General features: G+C 34.2%; 1 protein-coding gene across 1 annotated transcript in view; it reads right to left on the bottom strand.

Annotated features, from left to right (window-relative positions):
- Nucleotides 1-23,212, bottom strand: part of TENM2 (teneurin transmembrane protein 2) — a 3,844,234-nt gene that overhangs the window by 2,619,613 nt on the left and 1,201,409 nt on the right. The gene's annotated exons all lie outside the window — the stretch shown is intronic.

Raw genomic sequence — 23,212 nt, 5'->3', positions numbered from 1 at the left:
TTAAGCTGAAGGAATTTGAAAAATAGCAAGTGCAGGAACGACTTTCTGACCTCTCCTCTTCTTCGCCCCTGAAGCAAGTCAAAAGGCCTTCATGTGAGAGGTGTCCTCCCCATGCTTAGAGAAAAAGAGCATCCTTATATCCAAAGATGGAGGGAAACCAAGAGGACTCTGTTCTAACAGGTCTTACTACGTTTCCCCCAGTTTATTACCATTAGCTCATTCTCTTTTGTTCTATGACATTTTTCTATGACTTTCTACTCTTTATCACAGCCAGTAGAAAAATGTTCAGGTTTAACCATATCTGCAGGCCTTCACTTCCTCATTAAGGCTCTCATGTCACATAAAATGTATATTAAATAAATTTGTGTGCTTTCCTCTTATTTAATCTTTCATCAGTCCAATTTATAGGATCCCAGCCAGGGAACCTAAGATGGGTAGAGAAAGATTTTTCCTCACCTACACACTTCCAGTTACCTCAATTACTAGGCTCCCTCTTGATGGTAATAATAGAAGTAAAGATGCTACATCAAATAAAGTAAAGAATGAATATGATAATATGTCTAAGCTAACTGGTTCAAGTTTACAGGAAGCTCTTGAAAGAGGTTCATATAAAGGAAAGGAGATATCTTGGTCTGTAAAGGAATTTAACAGTCTATGAACTTGCCAGCCTCTTGGGCATTACAGACCTATGTCTGCTTATGTAGCTGTCATCAGTGTAAATAAGTACGTACTTTAATTATTCCATGTTGTTTCACCTCCCGTCTGGAGAAAATCCCAGAACTGGCCACTGCTGTGACTCTGGTCAATTGGCTTAAGTTATCAGCAGTTACAGCAACTTCATTCCTTAAATATTCTCCCTTGCCCTTCTTACCACCAAGGAAGCTGTTCCTGATCAAATAGGTTAGAATCAGCTATCAGAATCACTTTGTCTATCTACTACATTCTGTTTATACAATTATAAAATCTTTGAGATTGATATAACTCAGAAGGGAAATCTGTCTACTTCTAGTCATAAGAAAATAAACTAACTTCGATAAGACTTTGAAAAATGGAAACTCCTTAACTATCCTTGGTAATACAGAACATTACAATGTGAAATAAATAATAATAGTTAACCTCTGTATGTGATGTGCTAGCGCTTTATAGGAATCATTCTTTTAAATCCTAATACAATTCTATGAGATGGGTACTACTATTAATAAACTCATATTACAAAAGAAAACTCTGAAATACAGAGAAAGGCATAATTTGCCCTAGTATCATAGTTACAAACAGTAGTCAGTTTTCAAACACAAACAGTTTGACTCTAAGCTTGTTCGCATAAATATTACCCTACATGAATTAGTTTTCAGCGACTGTTGTTAACACGTTACCACAAACGTGGTGGTTTAAAACAATAGATATTTATTCTCTCGCAGTTCTGGAGGCCAGAAATCTGAAATTAGTTCCACTGGGCTGAAATCAAGGTGTCAGCAGAGCTGTGCTCCCTCTGGAGGCTCCAGACAAGAGTCCATCCCTTGCCTCCTCTGGCTTCCAGTGGTTGAGGGCATTCCTTGGCGTGTGGCTGCATTGGTCATATCTCTGCCTGCATAATCACGTTACCTTTTCCAATTGTGTCCGTGAAACCTCCCTCTACCTCCCTCCTATGTGAACATTTGTGATCATACTTAGATCCCACTAGATCATCCAGGATAACATCTCCATCTCAAAATTATTAACTTAATCATATCTGCAAAGACCCTTCTTCCATATAAGGTAACATTCACTGGTTCCAGGGATTAGGACCTCATATCTTTATGGATATTATTCAGCCTACCACACAATACTTCCTCTCATATGCTTATGCATATCTCATTTAAGACTCTAATGACACAAACGACAATCATTTTTCTGCAGTTAGTTAGAAGCCTAATGATTGGCGAAGTTATTCTTATCCTGTGCTTGGCAGAGAGACTAGATTGGGTAATAACAGATAAACTTAACAAAGGGGGTTTTAACAAATTCCCCAAGAAGAATAGGAAAGACGGACCTGGATTTTCTTTCTAGAAGGCTTAGCCCAGAACTTCATACCTAACTGAGTAAGGCTGCAAGCATGGGATTTGGGAATATCCAAAAACAGCATCGTATTAGGGATTTCTCCACAAATCTAGCCAGGCAAACTTAATGATATTACTCCAAAATAAGAGACAGAAAAACAAGGTAAAATAAACGATTTTGGAAAATAGAATAGGTTTAAAGGCTGGGTATCATCTTTGAGACTCTGGAAAGTAGCTTCTGGAGCCTTATTTAGAATAAAGGTAGAGGATGAGGGCAGGAAAAAGAAAGTGAAAGGGAGTAGGAGAACAAAAGTGGAAAGAAATAGTCTGGAAAGTCAAACCAGTGTTTCCTATCTTTGTTAATGGCACCAACATCTATCCATTTCTTGAAAAAGAAATATGGCAGTCATACTTTGCATCTTCTTCTCTCTCCATCTCCATCTCCATCCCCCAGGAATGATGATTTTAGCCCTTAAACAGCTCTCAAATCTGTTTTTCAGCTACACTGTCTTTACTATGCTAAGAATATTTCTCACCAGGATAATTTTAAGCCTACTAACAAGCATTCAACATGAGATACAGTCTATTCTTTACTGATATAGTAAAAGTTCAATGTATGTAGTACAGCTTAATAAACTAGAATGGTTATCTTTCCCAAACAGTTTAACAAGAATTCTCTACATAAAGCAAAAGAAAATCTTCCAATTCAAATATAAACTACCATCCTAAAATTAAAATTAATTAGAATTTAGATGTGAATATCATGAGAAATGGTATCAAAGACATGTGAAAACATATTTTATGATATTAATGTTTTTTCTTCAAAAAACTCCATTAAAAATAAGGAAGAGTGAGCTTGTGTCCTTTGTAGAAATTTATACTATGATTTACTAAATGATATTAAGCTCCTGCAAGAAATGACACATATGGGATGACTTTTTATTTCTTATACCAGGGTTCATCAAGCTGTTTCATATTTATTTTTCTGATTAATGATATGTCAGAATTCTAATTCTAGTACCAATTTATGGTGTGTTGGCAACTGGAGAATGAAACAGCAATGCAGACAACAGGCAAAATTGATTTTTATCCATCTTCTTTGAATTCCAGTAAATGTTTCCCAAATGTGCTTTTCTGTTTCAACCAAACTAAATATTATAGTCTTATTTCTCTCAACTATTAATTATGTTACTTCTGAGAATAAGAATTTCTTAAAGCACAACAGTATAGCTGGATGATATGATTTAATGTGTCAGTCATTCTGAATTAGAGGTTGCATATTTAAGAGTTCCTACTATTGTTTCCTCATTCATAAAGACATATATCTTTAAAAGGTTATTTAGTGCAAATGGGTTTCATAGGAGTTTTTAAAATGAACATAAATGTTCTGAATTAATAAGTGAAATACAACTAGATGATTACATCGCATATGGAGTCAATTAGAAAGTGAGAAAATAAGTGAGTTAATAAAAACAAAACAGAAAGGAAATGAGAAAGAAAAAGAGAACACACAAAGTGCATGGAAAACACACAGCGCATCTATTCAGAAGGTGGAACACTTATTCCACCTGTTTAACAAGTAAGATAATATTAAGAGAGTTCTAACGAAATAAGCACTTCTTCCAGAAGCAATCATAGCACCATCAAAATGGAGATTAGGACATTGAAATTGCTTGTGTTTTCAATGTTCTTATGGATTCAGGGCATGAACTATTGAGTTAGACAAGAAAAATAACTATTGGCATTCATGGTAAAATGCCAACAAAACCAACTTCTTATTCTTTTTTTATATCAAATGGTATTTAAAAATAAACCTAAAACTGGTTTGTAAAGATAAATGAGAGTATTCTTTCAAACACAATCATCTTTGCCAAAGTTCAAATAGTACAACCATGCTTAAGAACACACTATTCATACTTAGGAATCTTGCCACTTTACAAGTAATGAGAAAACTGTTATTTCAAGACTATTTATCAAACAAGACTCCTCGGAGACCTGATGATAATGGGATTTTGAATGCTGACTACAGGGAATGCTGCTTAGTCCATTTCAAATCACTGTTGCAACAAGCCATCTTATTCTACCAGGAGTTTAGCCTCTACAAGAGTTAATTGGTGACACAGAGGTTCACCTACCTTCCATTAGCCAAGGAGAAACTAGAGTCCTGCCTGCACAGTCAGCACATACCTAGGGATTAGGGCAGAATGAAATGGAATGTGACTCAAACTGAGAGACTTAACTTAAAAGTTTGACAGATATCTGATTAGTTTTTCAAACAGGATATACTTCAGGTATAGATGCAAAGAAGAAAATATAAGTCTGTGTAGCTCGAAAGTATTGCACATATCCCTTGTAGAACTATTTCATAATGTTGTGAAGATTTCTCATTTGGGGTCACTCAGGTTCAGTCTCTCCTTTTACCTCCTCCATTTTCTTTTTGGGGGATTACCTCTTCATCCCTGTGTAGGTTTGCTGGGAAGGTTATATCTGTTGCTAGCTTCCCAGATTGGAAGATAAAAGGACTGAAGTAGTAATTCAGAGATCCTTTAATCCTCTCCTGTCTGAGGAGATCTAGGGGACCAGTTAGTGATTTAAACACTGTTAATCTCTAAGGTGTTAGGAAGCAAACAGGAGGTGATATACACAGGTCATTCAGCAGAGTAAGTCATCCATCCAACATCTTAAGACATTTCAGTTATAAGATCATCACTGGCATCTTTGTTCTTTGTTTCTGCTAATTTCAAAGTTTGGTCCTCCAGTTTCCTATTGATTGAATGAGCCTCCATAATACTTCCAACAAATTCATTTTACTTAGACACAGATATCATCAGTGAATTCATATTGAAATGAGTAAAACAGAAAACATTAGAAATGAATTTATTGCCATGTGAATAATCTCTAACATTAATATACTGAGTTAGATTTGAATTTTGTTCACTTTCAAAAATGAACAATTAATTCCTCAAGAGGATAATCATAGACTTTTATAATTTAAAAGGCCCTTAAAGCTTCCTAATCTCTCATGTGTGGTTCCCTTGACTCTGCATGAACAATATTAGTGATGTAAGTGTAAGAATGTGAAGTATCTTTGAAAAAAAATTCATAAATTCTCTGTTTAGAAGGAGGAATAAAGATTCAATTACATTTATTTCTGTACCTTCAAAAGGATACATTCAAAAGGAAGAAAGTTAATGTTTTTCTTATTCTGCCAAGAATTTTGAGGTGTGTTTTCTAATTGTTGCAGTACAAGAGATCTTTTTATCTTAGGATCCCAATTCATGAAAGCAGGTATATATAAACAATGAGGGTTAAGCAATTCATTTTTAAAAATATTCTCAATCAATCAACAATATTTATTGAGCAATTACCATGTGATTAACTCTGATACACAAAAAAGTATGCAACAGAGAAGTAGTCAACGGTCAAAGTCTCTTATTTTCCAGTGGAGTACATTGCGAATTGAGATCTCGTATTAGATAGTTCTGTATAGCATCACTATTAAGACTATCAATGCTAAGAACAGAATGAACTGTAGCAACAACTTATGTATTTTATGGGACATGTAGAACCTCCTGTATAACATGGTAGAAGCCAAAACATACCAGTAAGCTTAAACTACATTGAGGTAGAGTTGCAGTTTGAAAAAAGAGATGTGTACTTTAAGAAAGGTCTTCCAGTAGAAAACAAAGAAAGCGGTGCTATCCATCTAACAGCAAAAAGCCCTGCCAACTCTGCTTCTTTTCTTTTGCAGTTGCCTTTATATCCTAGCCAGACTAACTCTACGGATCTGTCACCAGGGGTCTTGAAGTCTATAGCTTTTTGGTAAGTAGACACATATTTCAAATCAAAGTGAGTTGGCTCAGATCCTGTTTTAATGAGAATATTGAGTCTGTTCCAATTATGATTTTGGAAAAGACTTGGTGTTGATGATGCTGAAGACCACAACCTGGAGAGTAGCAGTGTGAGAGTCAAAGATATCAGTGCCCAGAAGCTTGGGAGAATGGTAGCCATTTTCAGAAAAATGGCTCTGAACGTTTCTTGCCCCTATATTCAACTGAGAACATATTTCATATTCTCTCTGTCAAAAAAAAAAAAAACCACCCCAAAAACAACTCTTGCCTAATTTAAACACTGGACAGAAAATATGGTATCTATTTTAAAATGCACATAGAGATTCAGGATATATTGGAAGGAGAAAAGCTTCCACAAAACTAAGCAAGAGGGTGCATCTGTGATTGGAAGAGTCAGACAGATGCACCTGATGCTCAACCAATTTCTGAGGAGCCTTGGAAAAAGCAACATACTTCCCTTTTCGTTGGAAATGAATCACAACTATTCTCTGCTTATGGTGCTGGAACACAGTTTCCTATTTTTATTACAAAGAAGCACTATCTGGCAAGAAAAATGAGACAACCCCCATGCACTTAAAGAAAATAAGTGGAAAAGAAAAAGGCACTAATTTATCCTTCTTAACAAGTTCCTCCACATCTCCATTTTAATTTTTAATTTTCATCATCACCTTTTTAAATGAGTCTTTTTCTTCTCTGTTCTTTCTGAGTTATTGCTTAAATTAATGGTGTTAAGGCAATGAAAACAAATGAAAAAGAGGGCAAAAAAAAAAGAATAATTTTCTTTGGATATTGGCATTCAGGTATCACAGGTCATGATTACCAGAATTAAACGGAGGGACATATAAAAAATATGTTTTCTAAGGATTTGGAAAAGATACTACAGAAATTGTGGGTCCTATATCATTATACCTGCCCCCTTCATTAACACAGTATGTGGGTGCCTACCTGTGCACTTCAGGTGCATGGCTCCATTTCTTGAAATTAGTTTTTGAACCACCTTGGTCAGCTCCATCATTATCTTTAATGCCCTCTTCAGATCCTGTATATACCTGGGTTTTGATCTTGGCTTAAATTTCCTTGACTTTGGCTTCCCTATCTTTCCCCCTTGAATTCACACTCAGGCTCTTCCTTAGTCTGAACACTCTAAGAAGCACCTCCCTCGATGGAAGCCCTGGCCCTTGGTACCCTTCCCTGTACCAGCCTGCTGGATGGGTTTACATCTCATCCCCACACCACTCCCCTAACCATCTAGGCAAATGTATGATAGAACAATAAGTTATTCAATACTTTTAAATGCGTTCCATATTCTGAACATCAGAAAGGTGAACAAACTCAGTGGGGGCAATTATTGAAAATTCAAAGTAGATTCTTATTGGCATAATGTTTGCTTTAATAGTTTAGACTTCCATATATTTGAAATTGTGATAAGTAGGAAAGTCTGTATCTAGATGAATAAAATGAAAGTAGAAATCATCATCTACTAGATTATCATTATTGGCATACTCTGGGTAGAATGTATTCTTTTAATTAACCATTTGATCAGCATAGTTAGTTCTAAGTAATTCTTACTATGAGAATAGTATTACTTTGCCATAATGATTTTAGAGTTCCTTGTGGTGCTTTTTGCTTATGGTAGCAATAATGTTGCAATTAGTAAATTATTTACTACTTTATAATAAGAGTAGAGATCTTTAGCATGGCCTATTTACAGATCTCACCTTACTTTTACTTCTAGACTCATCTCCTTCCAGGCTTCAATATAAAATCTTTGATTAAATAAAATAATTTGGAATTCCCCGAAGTACTGTGCCTTTTCACTTGCCATTTTATCAGCAAGAAAACCTTTCTTCTGCTTTCATGATCCTGATGAACTATTATTAAATCATCTCTCAAGACATATCAGCCATCATTGTCTTTGGAAGCCTCTCCTGACCAAACCCTTAACCAGCTCCTCTGACATGGTTATGTCCTCTTCCTGTTCTTAAAGTATGTCCCATATATACTTCTATCACTCACAGAATTTGTGGCATAGAAGTATAGGTATAACTTTTGTCTCTATCACCTCGTATCTGACTCTAGCTAAATTTTAAATTCTGGATCTTATTTATTTCTCCCATTTGTTGTCAAATCTAGCACAATATCCGACCTACAGGAGACACTCAATAAATATTATTAAATTGATGTATGAGGCTTTTAAAGTTCTTTAAAATAATATTTAGCATTTGTTAATGATTGTTTACTTTTCAATGCTTAAAATCTTATGTGGTTATTAATGTTTCAACACATTTTTAAAATAATTCATATGAAGATTGACAGGATGCTATGATGGTTTTTTAAATGTCTACAAATTATTTGATATTATTCCTTTTAAGAAGTGGAGCTTAATTCCTCTCCCCTGGAGTGTGAGCTGGACTTAATTAATGACTTGCTTCAGATGAATAGCAGATGATGAAATGGCAATGTATAACTTCCAAGATTAGATCATGTAGGCATTCTGGTTTCCTTTTTAGCTGTCTTGGATCACCTGTTCTGAGGGAAGCTACCTGCCATGTCATGAGAACACTCAGCAGTCTACGGAGGGACCCATGTAGCAAGGAACCTGAGGCTTCCTGCCAACAGCCATGTGAATGAGCCATCTTGGAAGTGAATGCTCCAGCCCCAATCTAACCTTCAGATAACAGCAGGCCTGCTGACATCCTGAAGGCAAATTCAAGACAGACCCTGAGCTACTGCTACACAAATAAGTGGCTCCTGATTTTTCATCACCTGAAACTGAAGTAATAAGTCTTTGTTATTTTATCCCACTAAATTTGGGGGGCAATTTTTATTACAGCAATAGATAACTAATACACATCCTTTAAATAACACTTAAATAGTGCATTATATCCCTTTTATAGTCCTTTTAGTAATAGCTAAATATTATTGTACATAGAGGGATAGAGGAAGAGTTACAAGACCACATTTCTGGAAATGGACAAAAGTTTGAGACCAGAGGATGTTTATTATTTAAAGGGTGACTTTCCCAATAATAGTATTAAACACTACTGTAGACTACCTGAAGGATACTGCTGCAGCTCCCAATGCTTCTTAAAATAAAATAGATTGAATTTTGCCTGTATATGGCCTCCAGTAAAACTCCTTAAGATCTTATTGTTAAATAACATCAAAATTAAGTATTTCCATAACTTGATATGTGAGTTGCAGTTCTCTCATGTGTGTCATGTTGTAAATTATGAATGATCATTTAATTTCACATCACTAAAATGCAATGAGTAAAATGAAAAATGTAGGGTTTTTTTTTTAACCTACTTAGTAAAAATAAATATGCAACTGAATTGACTTGTTGAATACTTTCATAAATTTGGAATGTGGTTCTCAATACTGGCTGCACATAGAATTGTTTGGGGAAGTTTAAGCAAGAATGATGACTGGATCCCACTCTTACAGGATCTGATTCATTAGGTTGAGAGGCTTGGGCATTTGGACCTTAAAAATTTCCCAAGGTGATTCAAATGTGCAGCTATTTTTGAAAACCAGTGACTTAGAAGAGCTTCATCAATATCTAACTACAACTCTGAAATGTTTTACCAAATTATACACCAGTAGTTCACGAATGTTAGGGTGCATGAAAATCACTTACAGAATTTGTAAAATATACAGCATTTTGAGCCGTGCCTCCAAGAGATCTCAATTCATTAGGTCTGGAATTGGGCCCAAAATACTGTAATTAAGAAACATCTTAGAGGATTTTTTGATGGGTGTGGGACATATAATCTGAAACACTGACCTACACAAAAAAGACCAGTAAGCTCATCAGCAAGACCACTTAAAACTCAACAATAAGCAAAAGCACTCCAACTTAAAAATGGGCAAAATATCTGTACAGACACCTCACCAAAAAAGATGTACAGAAGGCAAATTTTACTCAACATGTCAGTAAAGAAATACAACTTAAAACAACAATAAATACCACTATAAATTTATTAGAAATAGCTAAAATTAAAAAAAAAAAACAACTGGCAACAAGTGCTGGCAAGGATGTGGAGCAATATGAACTCTCATTCTTTACTGAAGAGAATGAAAAGTGGTACAGCCACTTTGAAAGCTGGTTTGGTTGTTTCTTACAAAGCTAAACATAGATTTAACACACAACCTAGTAATTGCCATCCTAGACATTTACCAATATGATTTGAAAATTTGTGTCTATACAAAAAGCCCTCACAGCTTTATTCAGAACCACAAAAACTGGAAACAACCAAGATGCCCTTTGCTAGGTGAATGGACAAGCTAATTGTGATGTGTCCAAACTTTGCAGCAAACAAAAGGAATAAGCTTTTAATCCACACTAAAACATGAATGAATCTGAAATGCATATTTCTATGTAAAAGAAGCCAGTTTGAGAGAGCTTGATGGAGTAAGACCAATGGAGAATGGTTCCATTTCTATGGCATCCTGGAAAAGACAAAACTGTAGAGACGGCAAACGGATCATTAGTTGACAGGGGTCTGGAAGAGTATTAAATGCAGGGAGCACAGGAGATATTTTAGAATGATGAAACTATTCTGTACAGTACTGTCATTAAGGATACATGACACTGACCACTTGTCATAACCCACAGAATTATACAAAAGTTTAATGTATGCAAAAAATAGAAAATAAAATCAACTAGAGGATAGACAGAGATCACCAGATGGAACGTAGACTAAATGTAGAGAAAAGAATCCAACTATATTACAAATATATGACATAATCTTACTGAAGGGAATTAGTGGGGGAAAAGCTATGCTGACCCAAGCCACTGTGGAAATGAATGAATGAATACAGTTAGACTAAAGACAAAAAGGAGCTGAACATAAGCACTATACTCTAGTTGGTAAAGTTATTTTTCATGGGAGTGTGGGTTAACAATTCTGAAACTGCTATAAATGCACACCAGGGTTGAACAAACACATAAACGCATGACAGTTGGAGGAAACCATATTTCTCAATGTTGGAGTAGGAAGATAGGCAAGGGGGGAAGGCTAGAATGAACCAAGGTGAACTGTGATACTGGTTTAGATTCAGAGACATCAGTATAAACTCAGATTTAGCTTAATACAGATACTGATATATATATATATATATATATATATCCTTAGTTTGTCCACTGAGAAGCTCTGGAAGCAATGGTTCCCTAGTAGCAATTAGCACACCTAGTGTCCAGCTCTTTGTACCTAATACAATTCTCCAATAAAAGGAACCTGAGATTCTTTAAGAAGTGGCTCATTTCTGGAGCAGGGACAAGGAATATGCAATATGAGCCTAAAGCACCTATTAGTGCCAGAAAGTAATTAAATGATAAAACAAATAAAAAAACAAATATGAGAGTATGTCAAAGGGAAACCAGAGCCAACTGAAATAACTCTCAATGGCAAAGTTACAACAAAATAAGTAACACAGTATTGGATTATAACCCAAAATATAAAGTAAATATCCATTAATCCATACTGATACAAAACAAAAACACTGAATCAATCAATTAATGAATATGGGAAGTAACACATTTCCAGTGTAAAATTCCAATTTATGTAGATACTTGCTCACTCAAGAAAGTGGAATGTAGATCTCTACACCTTAACTGTGGGCTACACTTAATAATTTGCTTTCAAAGAGTATGGTATAGAAAAAGGAAAATAAAAAGGGAAGTTTAGTGTGGAGAAGCCTTGCAAAGACTACCATAGCCAGGTGGACAAGGTTAGTATCACCAATAACAAGTCACTTTGATAAGATACATATGATAGTATGCATGAAATGCTGTGTTGAGAACGGCACTCTACCTCTCTGGTCTTCCTCCTAATAACCCATAATCCCAGTCTAACCATATAAAAATATTAACCAAGCTCAGATTGAGGGACATTCTATAAAATACCTAATGAGTATACTGTCAAGATAATGAAAAAACAATAAAAGTATGAAAACCTATCCCAGTCAAAAGGAGCCTAAGGAAACATGATGATTAAATGTAGTATCTTGGATAGGATCCTGGAAGAGACAAGGGACATTAAGTAAAAATGAAAATCTGAATAATGTATGGAGTTTAATATCAATAAATCAATATTTGTCCATTAATTGTAACAAATGTGCCACAGTAGTATAATATATAACAGGAAGGGAAATTATATGGCACGTGTATTGGAAATCTCTATACTATCTTTGCAACTTTTCTGTAAATCTAAAACTCTTCTAAAATAAAAAGTTTTTTTACAAAAGATAGGCCCAATTCCCCTTGTCCATGGCACAGAGCAAAGCCTTGTCCCAGTAAATTACAGTAAAGGAAGTAGCCTTAATTAAGCTCTCTCCCTAGACTTGAGGGCTTAGCTTGGCCTAACTTTTTATCGAAAAACAATGAGTGAGTTTGCTCACTATGGCAGCAGTTTTTCAAGTTCACGCAGCTCTAACAGAAATCTATTAAAGATAAAAAGAAGCTTAAACAGCCTATATTACTACTTCTTTCTTTTGTTTATACACAGTGCAGAGTATTCAGAATGGACCTCATCTCAAGCTTGCACTAATCCTTAAATAATTACAATTCATCTACTCAATGCTGGAAACACCTCCTGGAATGTGACTTTGTTCTGCTGGCTTGTCTAATCCGATTCAATTACTTTGGTTCCCTCTCCCAGAGGCTTCACACTCAGAAACTGAGCTCTGTGTGGAAAGGAGAACTGGGGAGGGGTGATTCAGTTTCAACAGAAATGAGCTGAACATTAAAAAAAATTTTTTTTAGTCCTTTCCCAAATATCAGTCCATCAATAAACATGAGAACAGCTTGTAATTCACAAAGCTTCCCACACCTCTGTTGTGATAAGGGCAGATTGATCTGGCTGAAGAAATGTTGGGGATGGGAATACTTCACTGGCTTGGACCAGTTTGAATGGATGGAAATCACAAAAGTCCCTGAAGCTGGAGGATATAAAGCTCTGAAGGTGGCAGAAGCTTGTCATCTGCATGCAGAAAGCGACAGAGATATTACAGATTCCCGTACAAAGGGAACTCCTTCAGTCACCTGTAAAGAGTTCCCTTGTCAATTAGGACATTCAGAGAAAGGCTGCAACAACTAAGGGATACCTCCTTCCTCTCCTTGCCAAGAACAGCCACCTGCCCAGAATTTAAACTTTGATTTAAAAAGAGAATAAAATATCAGAGTTCAGTGACTGCTCAACAGAAATTCCATAAAAGAAACTGCAATCCAAAAGAGCAGAGAGGCAAAGCACATGCTATATCACGTGTAGGGACGGGTTTGAGATTGTGTGATCTTCTCAAGATCAAAACGACCAAGGTCTTAATTAATCACCAACTTTTTGCCAGCAGTAAATGATGTAATGCAATAAAAGAACACTGTCATTCTCTCCCATGTCCAATTCCTGACCCTTTGTTATATTACTTTCAGTGAATCATGTCTGTTATCTTGAAATCATCTTCAACACTTTCCTAAACTGCCTACAATTTTACAATTGAAGAATGAATAATAGAACATGGGGATGCATGAGAAATGAATGTAGAGACAATAATCTTTAAATGGAAATTTATATCATTTTCCAGGTTATTGCCTGTAGTGAACGTGAGGAAAAAATTCTACTCCTCAGAATTTAAAATGTATTTTGCTGTTGGTGCTGTTATCATCTGGGTAATTGGCGAACTTTCATGGATGCTTTTAGAAGCAGCTAAACATTCCAAAATAAATGTTGCTATACAAAAAATACCATGAGCATTTTCAATTCTGGAAGCTTAATTCTCTTCCCTGACACTGAGGGATGACGGTAGATAGATTATCAGGATCAGAGGAGACAGCAGAACACAGAGACTAAGTTCTCTTATTTCAACTACCTGTAAAATGGAGACAACAGTAGTACTTAGCATAGTGTTGTGGGGATTAAAGAGATAATGTATGTTGAGTACTCACTTGCAGAGCCTATCACATAGAAAGTACGTGGTGATACTCTGTGGTGATACTATCACCACCAATCTTTGTGGTGATATCCTGGAAGAAAACTATGCTCATACTATGGTGAATGTCTCAGATAAGTAAGACACTAAGCATCACACAAACTCTAAATAAACTGAAAATCTAGCAGGTAACATGAACAAAAAGAGAATGTAATTCTTTATTTCATTTATTCAGAACATGTTTAATGAAGTCCCCTTATATGCCCGGCACTGTTTTTGAGGCCGAGGGGAAGGCTACAATGAATAAAAATAGGCAAGATCATTGTGCCCAGGGAGTTTACGCTCTGTATATGTATATGCATTTTTAATATGATATGGTATTAAACCAAATGGCCTAAAACTTCAAAATATTTTTGTAAACAGACTATACCATAGATGTTCTTTTGATTTTCCCAGCAACTATCTGAAATCCTATTTAGAGATACCAAAAACCGATTTTTACTATACCCTTTAAGCAAGTTGCCTTTAGAGTCACAAAATAGGGGATGGGGAAAATTTGGCTAAGGGGTTTCAGAGATGATAAGGTTTTTAACCATTTGCTTTATACAGATACCTTACATTTTCTATTTTATCATTCCAAGTGATTCTCAACAAAACCTCAGTCCTTCTGAAGTGCAGCCACTTAAAGGGATGAAAACAGTAGCACGATAGAATACTTCAGAGATGTTTTCACCAAGTTCCCAGGTGGAATTCTATTCATAAAGAGATTCCAAATTGCAAAAGCTATCAAAGATCACATTTGAACCCTAACATGGAATCCACCGAAGGACTAAAACATTCTTTCAAAGAGTCCAACTTGTTAAACTCCAAAGGTACTAAGGCATTGCAAAACAGATTTTACAAGGAAGAAAAGGCCTGCTCTCTGGTTTGTAAATAACTTCTTTTAGTAGAGATAAAAAGTCCTCTTAATCTGGGGAGCACTGACATTGATGTTCAACCATGAGTTCTTCAATGATATGGACTGAAATAAAATCCATAATAAAATACACCAATTTAAATTCAACTCTCTGACTTTATGTGACATAGTTAACAGAATAACATTTTATTTTTTCTTCTATTGAAATAGCTCCTTCATATTGCCAAAAAATAAATAGATACTGTATATTTTTAATTAGTAAATTTGTTATAAAGCTTCAAACTTTTTTTGTTGTGAGTTCAGTTCAAGTAGAACATTCAACTCCTGGCCAATGTCTGCTAACATTGGAGTGTTGTATGTTATGATTTAAGTCATCATAACCATTTCCTCTCCATTTGGAGGTGAGAGTTAAGTGATTTATAACTGTTTCACATTATACTCATGTGTAGACAGAAAGATCTGCTCAGGAAAAACACTAATAATTAGTTCCATGGATGTTAAAGATAAAGAAACAAATAACTACCTTGATAAATGTTAATAATTTAAGGTGAACACAATTCCTAAATAAAAATTAGAAATAGAGCAACTATATCAAAGTTGATAAAGGATATCTACAATAAAGCTACAGCAAACATCTTACACAATGTTTTATATTTATGATATTATAATTTATAATAATGTACTGAATTTATAATAATGGATTTCCTTCCTGGAAAATTAATAAGACAAAGATATCACTATCTCTATTCATTTTCAATATCAGTCTAAAATAAAGTATGAAAAGTAAAATGGGTATAATGATTGAAACAAAGAAACAAAATTGTCATTATTCACGGATAATAATTCATGATTACATCTATAGATATCCAGAGAAAATTTCACATAAAATGTTACTAATAATAATTTTCATTAAGAATTCTGGATATATATTCAATATTCTGAAAAGCCAATGAAATTATTTTTTGCACCAACAAGGAAATGTTTTTATAATAATCAACCCCCCAAACAATGTACTTAGAGAATAAATGTAATAAAAATGTGCAATTAGATAAACGGAAATATAGTCCATTTTCTTGCTTGGTATGACTAAAAATCACATAGATGGCCACTTTTTACACATCAATCTACTAAATTCAAATAATTTCACTGAAACTTTCCTCAGAACTTTTAAGAGTACCGCAAAATTTCCTAAAGATAATATAACATAGAAACTCTCAAAATTAACACAGAAAATTTTGAAGAAGAACGAAGTGTGTGATTCACATGAACGGATACAAAAGTTTACTATGTAGGGCTTGCAGTCTAATTCTAATGTTACGATAAAAAAACGTACTCACAAGGACTCTGTTACAAGTTTCTCATATATTTACAGGCAAAGTATTAAATACCTATGTATGTTAGAAATGACCTTTTTAGAAGGAAGGAAGGGAGGGATTATGGATACATAGAATTATTTTTTGTCATTCAAGCCTAATCTGGATGTCACCTCCTCTTTTAAGCATTCCTACACAGTCAGCCTTCTGGATCGAAATTGGTTGAATCTGAGGATGCAGAACCCGGGGTTATGGAGGGCCAACTGTACTATTCCATTTTATACAAGGAACTTGAGCATCCTGGATTTTGGTATCCACTGTGGGTCCTGGAACCAATGTCCCTGGGGATACAAAGGTGAACTCTACTTCTCTCAGTAGATTTCAATACTTCCTACTCTTTGCCATCATTTAACCCAAACCTGTTATTGTAGTTTATATAGTATATTTTAATTATGTTTTCACTTATGTTTCTCTCTTAACAGAGTTTGTTCAAAGCAAGATCTATGTCATATTAATATTTATATCACCAAATTCATCAAAGGAATCTGGATTTATCAAAGCATCTAATGCTGTATATTCTATGGAAACAAACACAACTGTGGACATAGGGGTCATTCTTCGAGGGAATTAAGCATGACCTTCTTCTCTGTGTTTCTAAGAATGAGAAAAAATAACAAAAATGTTTATAGACTCAGAAATAGTTTTTTAGATACCTTTGAATATATGTATTATATACATATATGTACATATGTGTATATATATTATATGTGTATATACATATATATTTACCTAATACATTAAGCAAACTTTTCTGCACATATATGTGTATCTGTACACAGATACACAGATAATCTCAACTGACCCAATCTAATACAAACTTTACCTTAAAATGGAATTCTACTCTAGATATGGCAAGCCTCATTCTTCCCCTCCCTCAGTCGGGGACCCTCCCTGCACACTCCTGCAATTCCCTCATCTTTGTTCCTCAGCTCTTATTCTCTGTCCCTCTGTCTGCCTTTTAAGTTAACACTCTTAAAAACCTTCTTTCAAATGTTTACTAAAGCTAGCATCAGACCATGTTTCTTCCCTGGTGTTAAATCAACACTTCCCACTCCATCTAGTTTTTGACTGCTGAGTTTAACACTAGGAGGAGGTGAGGATTTCTGTGTCTGCCAGTTGGCACTGCTTGGGAGGAAATCTGGCATCAGAACAATTGCACATTTAAAGTTGATGTCACCAGGCCTCTTTTCACTGGGCATTTTCCCTGATCTTTTCATGGACTTTTGTTCCTCTAAAACTTCAGATGACTCTCAAAAAGGATAATCAAATGAGTGCTAGTCTTTCTAGAAATTATATTTTACACAAAATGGAATGTGTTTTCTGGGCATGATAGAACAGAAAATCAGGAATGAATATCATAAGAAAAAGGATTATGCTTCTATATGGTTTAAAAAACCAAACTGTATCTAGACAAGAATAAGCTTTTTAAAAAATAAATCAAAATACTTGGTAAACTGACAATTGATGATCAAGAAAATGAGATAATGCACTTTGAAAAAGTGATCATTCTGAGATTTGTCCTCTGGCTAGCAGATAGTAGGTTAACATTTCCACTGTAAGAATCAGAAACTGGATAATCTGTAATCACAATTTTAAGTAGATCATATTGCTAAGTGAAAACAAATACTTGATGGATTAAAGATTTGAGAGAAAATAGCCCCTGCTAGGAAAAAGCTGCTAATTATTGTGGGCCTTTGCTAATTCCAGTTTTAAGCTAAAGATTAGGCTTGGGCTGAGCAGGACAACTAAACTGAGGGAAAGAAGAACTAGTTAATTACTGATTGTCTGACAGCTTGGCATAACAGATTAAAATCTAGAAAAGCCCCTAAGCACGGTCAGTTTTCCCTAATTGAAACTGTCTGAGTTCTGAGGCAACGTGGGAAATTAGGGGGCTTATCCAGAAACTAGTAAAAGGCAGAGAGTAATCTCCACCTTTATCATGGTACTTAGGACACAAAGTCCTACTAGAAAGATGCTGTCTGCCTCAGGCTAGATCTCTCTCTCCACAAATGTCACAATATAAGCTTCACTGGGCAGGAGTCTAAGGATCTTGATTCAAAACCTCTGAAGAGGAGAACTGTATTACTCTCCATCTTTCAGAGCTGAAGAAAGAAAGAACTGTGAGCCTCTCAATCAAGAGTCTGTGAGAGACATGTTTGAGGAATGAGAGACACACTACACATGAATTAAGGCTTATTAAAATTGTTCCTCAGACCCAACCCCTACCTGACTGTCTGGAGTGATTAGACGTTCACATCACCTACCTAACAGAGGAAAGGAAAAACTTCTCTGAAGGGGAAAAATCATCTGCAAATTCTATGGTCTCCTACACAATTTCCAGATTGCAGTAAAAATTACAAGGCATTCAAAGAGGGGCAAAAATGTGACCAACATTTTGTGGGGTATTTTTGTTGTTTTTTAATGCAAAAAAAAATAGTAAGACTCACAGATATTCCAGGTCTTGGAATCTTCACTCAAGGACTTTAAAATATCTATTATAAATTTGTTTAAGAGCACAAGTAAAAAGAGAACAGAATGGATAAAAATAGTAAGAATTTCAACAGGAAATTGGATTCTTTAAAATAGGATGAAAATGGAACTCTAGAATTGAAAAGAGAATTAGTTTTACATCAGAAAGTATGACTAGTGACCTCAAGGGAAAAAAAAAAAAAATCCAAGCAGAAGCATAGAGAGAAAAAAATAAAAGATTGTAAATAAAAGAATAGATTGTAAAGAAAATGTAGACATAATTATCTATCATACATGTAATTGGAACCACTAAAAGAGATGAGAAAGAGAATGTGATGAAGCATAACTTAAAAAGATAATGGCTAAGGAATTATGTGATAAACTGATAAAGATTCAAGAAGTGTAGCAAACCTCAAGCAGGAAAAATAAATGGAAAACCGTATTTATGCACATCTTAGACAAACTGCTGAAAACCAAAGGCAAAGTGAAATATTAGCAGCTAGAGAAAAAAAGACATATTTTGTTCAAAGGAGCAATAATAAGACTCATGGTTTCTTTTCAACTGTGACTGTAGTTATCAGAAACAACAGTGGAAGCTATAAAGTGAAGAGAGAAAGAAAAAATGAATGCAAACCTAGAATTCTATCTTATGTTAAATCATTCTTCAAAAGTGAAAGCAATAGAAAAACATATTATGGTTAAAATAATCTGAGAGAATTTGTCACCAACAAACCTACACAATACAAGAAAATAATAAAGTTCTCCACATTGAAGCAAAATGCTGCCACATAAGAGCATGAAACTTCAAGATAAAAACAAGGAGTACTGGAAAAGGTAAAACTGTAGAAATACTTATAAATAATTACTATTATATATATGGAGTCTAAAAAAAATGGTTCTGAAGAACCTAAGGGCAGGACAGGAATAAAGACGCAAACATAGAGAATGGACTTTAGGACACGAGGAGTGGGAAGGGTAAGCTGGAACGAAGTGAGAGAGTGGCATGGACATATATACACTACCAAATGTAAAAGAGATAGCTAGTTGGAAGCAGCCACATAGCACAGGGAGATCCGCTCAGCACTTTGTGACCACCTAGAGGTGTGGGATAGGGAAGGTGGGAGGCAGGCACAAGAGGGAGGAGATATGGGGATATATGTGTATGTATAGCTGATTCAGTTTGTTATAGAGCAGAAACTAGCATACCATTGTGAAGCAATTACATTCCAATAAGATGTTAAAAAAATAAAATAAAACAATAATAATAGCATTTCTCTGTGGGGCTATAGTATGTGCAGCAGTAACATAATCTGATGGCAGAAATGAAAGAAGGTGAATAAAAGCAGTTAAACTGTTGTAACGTTCTTACATTGTGTGGAAATAAGATATCAAAAACTTACAAAAGATTTTAATAGGTAAAAATGCATCTGGTAATTTCTAGGGTAATAAATAACAAAATAATAGAAAATATGTAACAGCATGCTAATGGAACATATAAAATGGAATAATAAAAGACATTTGATCAATATAAAAAGGAGGCAAGCAAAGGAGATATAAAGGAACACAGAACAAACAGAATATATAGAAAAAGTCAATTATATAAATAATTACATTAAATATAAATGCACTTAAATTGAGACAGATACTGTTAGATTGGATTTAAAAACAATAAATAATTATACCTTGCTTTTAAGAAACATACCTGAAATATAATGACAGAGGTTGAAAACATTAAGCTGAAAGAGAGTAGTATATCTTTGCAAATATTAACCAAAAGAAAGTATAGCAATATTAACATAGACAAAGTAGACTTTAAGGCAAATAGTAAATTTAGAATCATAAGGAGGGATATTTTAAAATGATAAAATGACAACTGGAAAGGAAGACATAATCTTATATATTTGTGCACCTGATAACATAGCTTTGAAAGGACTAAAACAAAATTCAACATAACTGAGACAGACAAATCCATAATTCTAAAGGAAAATGTTAATCTCTCTAAATAATATAAAAAGCAGACAAAAATCAGTAAGATTAAAAGAAACTGAACATCACATTTAAATAATGTGACCTAACTGACATATGTAGAACAGTATACTCAAAAAACATAAAATACATATAAATTACAGTTGTATTTGGGACATTTACCAAAAGAGAGTATATGCTTGGCCATAAAATGAGGCTCAATATATTTCAAATGACTAAAATCATAAACATATGGGCTCTGACCAGGAATGCAAGTTTGGTTTTACATTTATAAATCAATCCATTTAATTCCCAACATTATGGGAACAGAAAATATGTCATATGATTATCTCAATATAAAGAAGAAAACATTTGTTAAAATTCAAAATTAAGTCATGAAAAATACCCTTCACATGCAATAGTAGAAAAGAATATCTTTAATTTGATCAAGAGTATCTAAAATCCTACGGCAAACATTATTCTTAATGATGTTATATTAAACATTTACCCCATAAGAAGGTGAAATAGGATGTACACTATCTTCATTTCTACTTACCATTGTCCTGGATGTCTAAACAAGAGTAAAGTAAGAAAAAGGAACTAAATGCATAAATATTTGAAATATTTGAAAGGAACAAACAAACCTCCCATCTTTTACAGATTATATACTTTGTATGTTGAAACCCCATAATATTTAATATCTAAATTATTAGATTTAATAAGTAAGGTTGTTGAATATAGGTTATATGTACAAAAATAAATGAATTTCTAATACCAGTAATAGACATTTAGAAAATGTCTTCAAGAAAAGATATTTAGGTGAATGGTACCAATATCAATATTCTGGTTGTAACCTTGTACTGTAGTTTTGCAAGATGTTACCATTGGGGGAACCTGGGCAAAGGGTACATGCAATCTATTATTTCTCACAATCACATGTAAATCTATAATTTTTTAAAGTAAAAAAAATAAAAAGATAATTAGAATATCAAAAATTAATGTGTATGAATAAATCTAACAACAAATATGTTAAACTTTTATAAAGATAACCATTACACTGAGAGACACTAAATAAGAATATACTGTAGGAAATTCAATATTTAAAAGATGTATTTTTCATTTCAAGTTGATCTGTAAGCTCAATCCAAAGGACCAAGTACAAGTAAGATGCTTTTCAAAAAGAAGACCAATGTTGGAATAAATAGGTTTCCAAAGAACAAGCCTTATTATACTGTCATAAAAAGGCATTGTAGTAACAGCACAGGACAGGCAAATTGTCCATTGGAATAGAATAAACAGCTTAGAAACAATCCACACAAATATGGATTACTAATTTCTGAAAAGGAGGCATAGCATATCACTCGGGAAGATACTCATTTCAATAAATTGGCTCATCAACTGAATATTCATATGACAAAATATGTGACATCACTTTACACAAAGATCTGTTGTAGCTCTAAACTTCAAAGTTGAGATAATTAAGTTCCCAGAAGATATTTTAGAGAAAACCCTTTTGTAATACATTACGAGTATTACAGGCTGAACACAGCATAGGACAATGTATGTGTAACATATAACTGACAAAAGTCATTTATTTAAAATATATACATCTGAAACTTTTATTTAAAAAGAAAAAATCTACTCAATAGAAAAGTCTACAAAAGCACTGAACAATTTACCAAAGAGTACATACAAATGTCCATTAAACAAATAAGACGGTTTTTTTTAACATCATTACTAATTAAGGAATACAAATGAACCCCCCCCCCCAAAAAGGGTACATTTAAATTAGAAAGTCCAAAATTAATCAAATGACCAAGAACAAGAGTTGGTGAGGGTATGAAATAAGTGGGATTCACATACAACTGTTGGTAGAAGTATTAAAGTGGAATAATTGCCATGAAAAGTATTTTAGCATAACCTATGAAAGGTGGAGATATGTAAACCTCTGTGCAAGTATATCCAGTCCCTAAAAATGTGTATACCTGTGTATCAAGAGATATGTACAAATATGCTTGTAACAGCAATAGTAACTAACAATAGAGCAAACTTGGAAACAACTCTAATGTCCATCAGTAGTAAATTACATGAATAACCTGTGATACATCTATAAAATAAATATTATATAGCAATGGATACAAACCATACAACTATATATTATAAGATGAATCTAGTAACATAATTCTGAGTAGCTGATGTCAGCCACAAAAGAATATATACTGTTTTGTTTCTATAAGTGTAAAGAAAAAGCTAAGGGTACTAAATTGCAGTGTTTGGAGATACATGCTTAAGTGGCTAAACTATAATTAAAAAAAATAGAAAGGATTACCATAAAAGTTAGGAGAGTGACTGCTTTGTGGGGAAAGGAGAGGTATATTAAGAGGAAAAAAGAGAGGCTTCAGGAGTCTACAAACATCTTATTTCTTAACGTCCTTGATGATCACAAAAGTGTTCTTGTAACATTTCACTGAAATTTACATTTATGTTTTGCACCTTTTTCTCTACTGGTGTTATACTTGATGCCGAAAAGACCAAAGAATAATACGACATTTCTGTACAATTCAAAGTCATATTATCTATATCTGATTCACTCAAGAAAGGCAAATTTTTTTCCAGCAGAGCAACACCCAGCTCTACCCACCACTAGTCCCTCCCATCAGGAACCTTACACAAGCC

The sequence above is a fragment of the Kogia breviceps genome, chromosome 4, assembly GCF_026419965.1.
Source record: "Kogia breviceps isolate mKogBre1 chromosome 4, mKogBre1 haplotype 1, whole genome shotgun sequence".
In the NCBI taxonomy this organism is placed as follows: domain Eukaryota; kingdom Metazoa; phylum Chordata; class Mammalia; order Artiodactyla; family Physeteridae; genus Kogia; species Kogia breviceps.
This window is presented reverse-complemented; position numbering and strand designations above follow the sequence as displayed.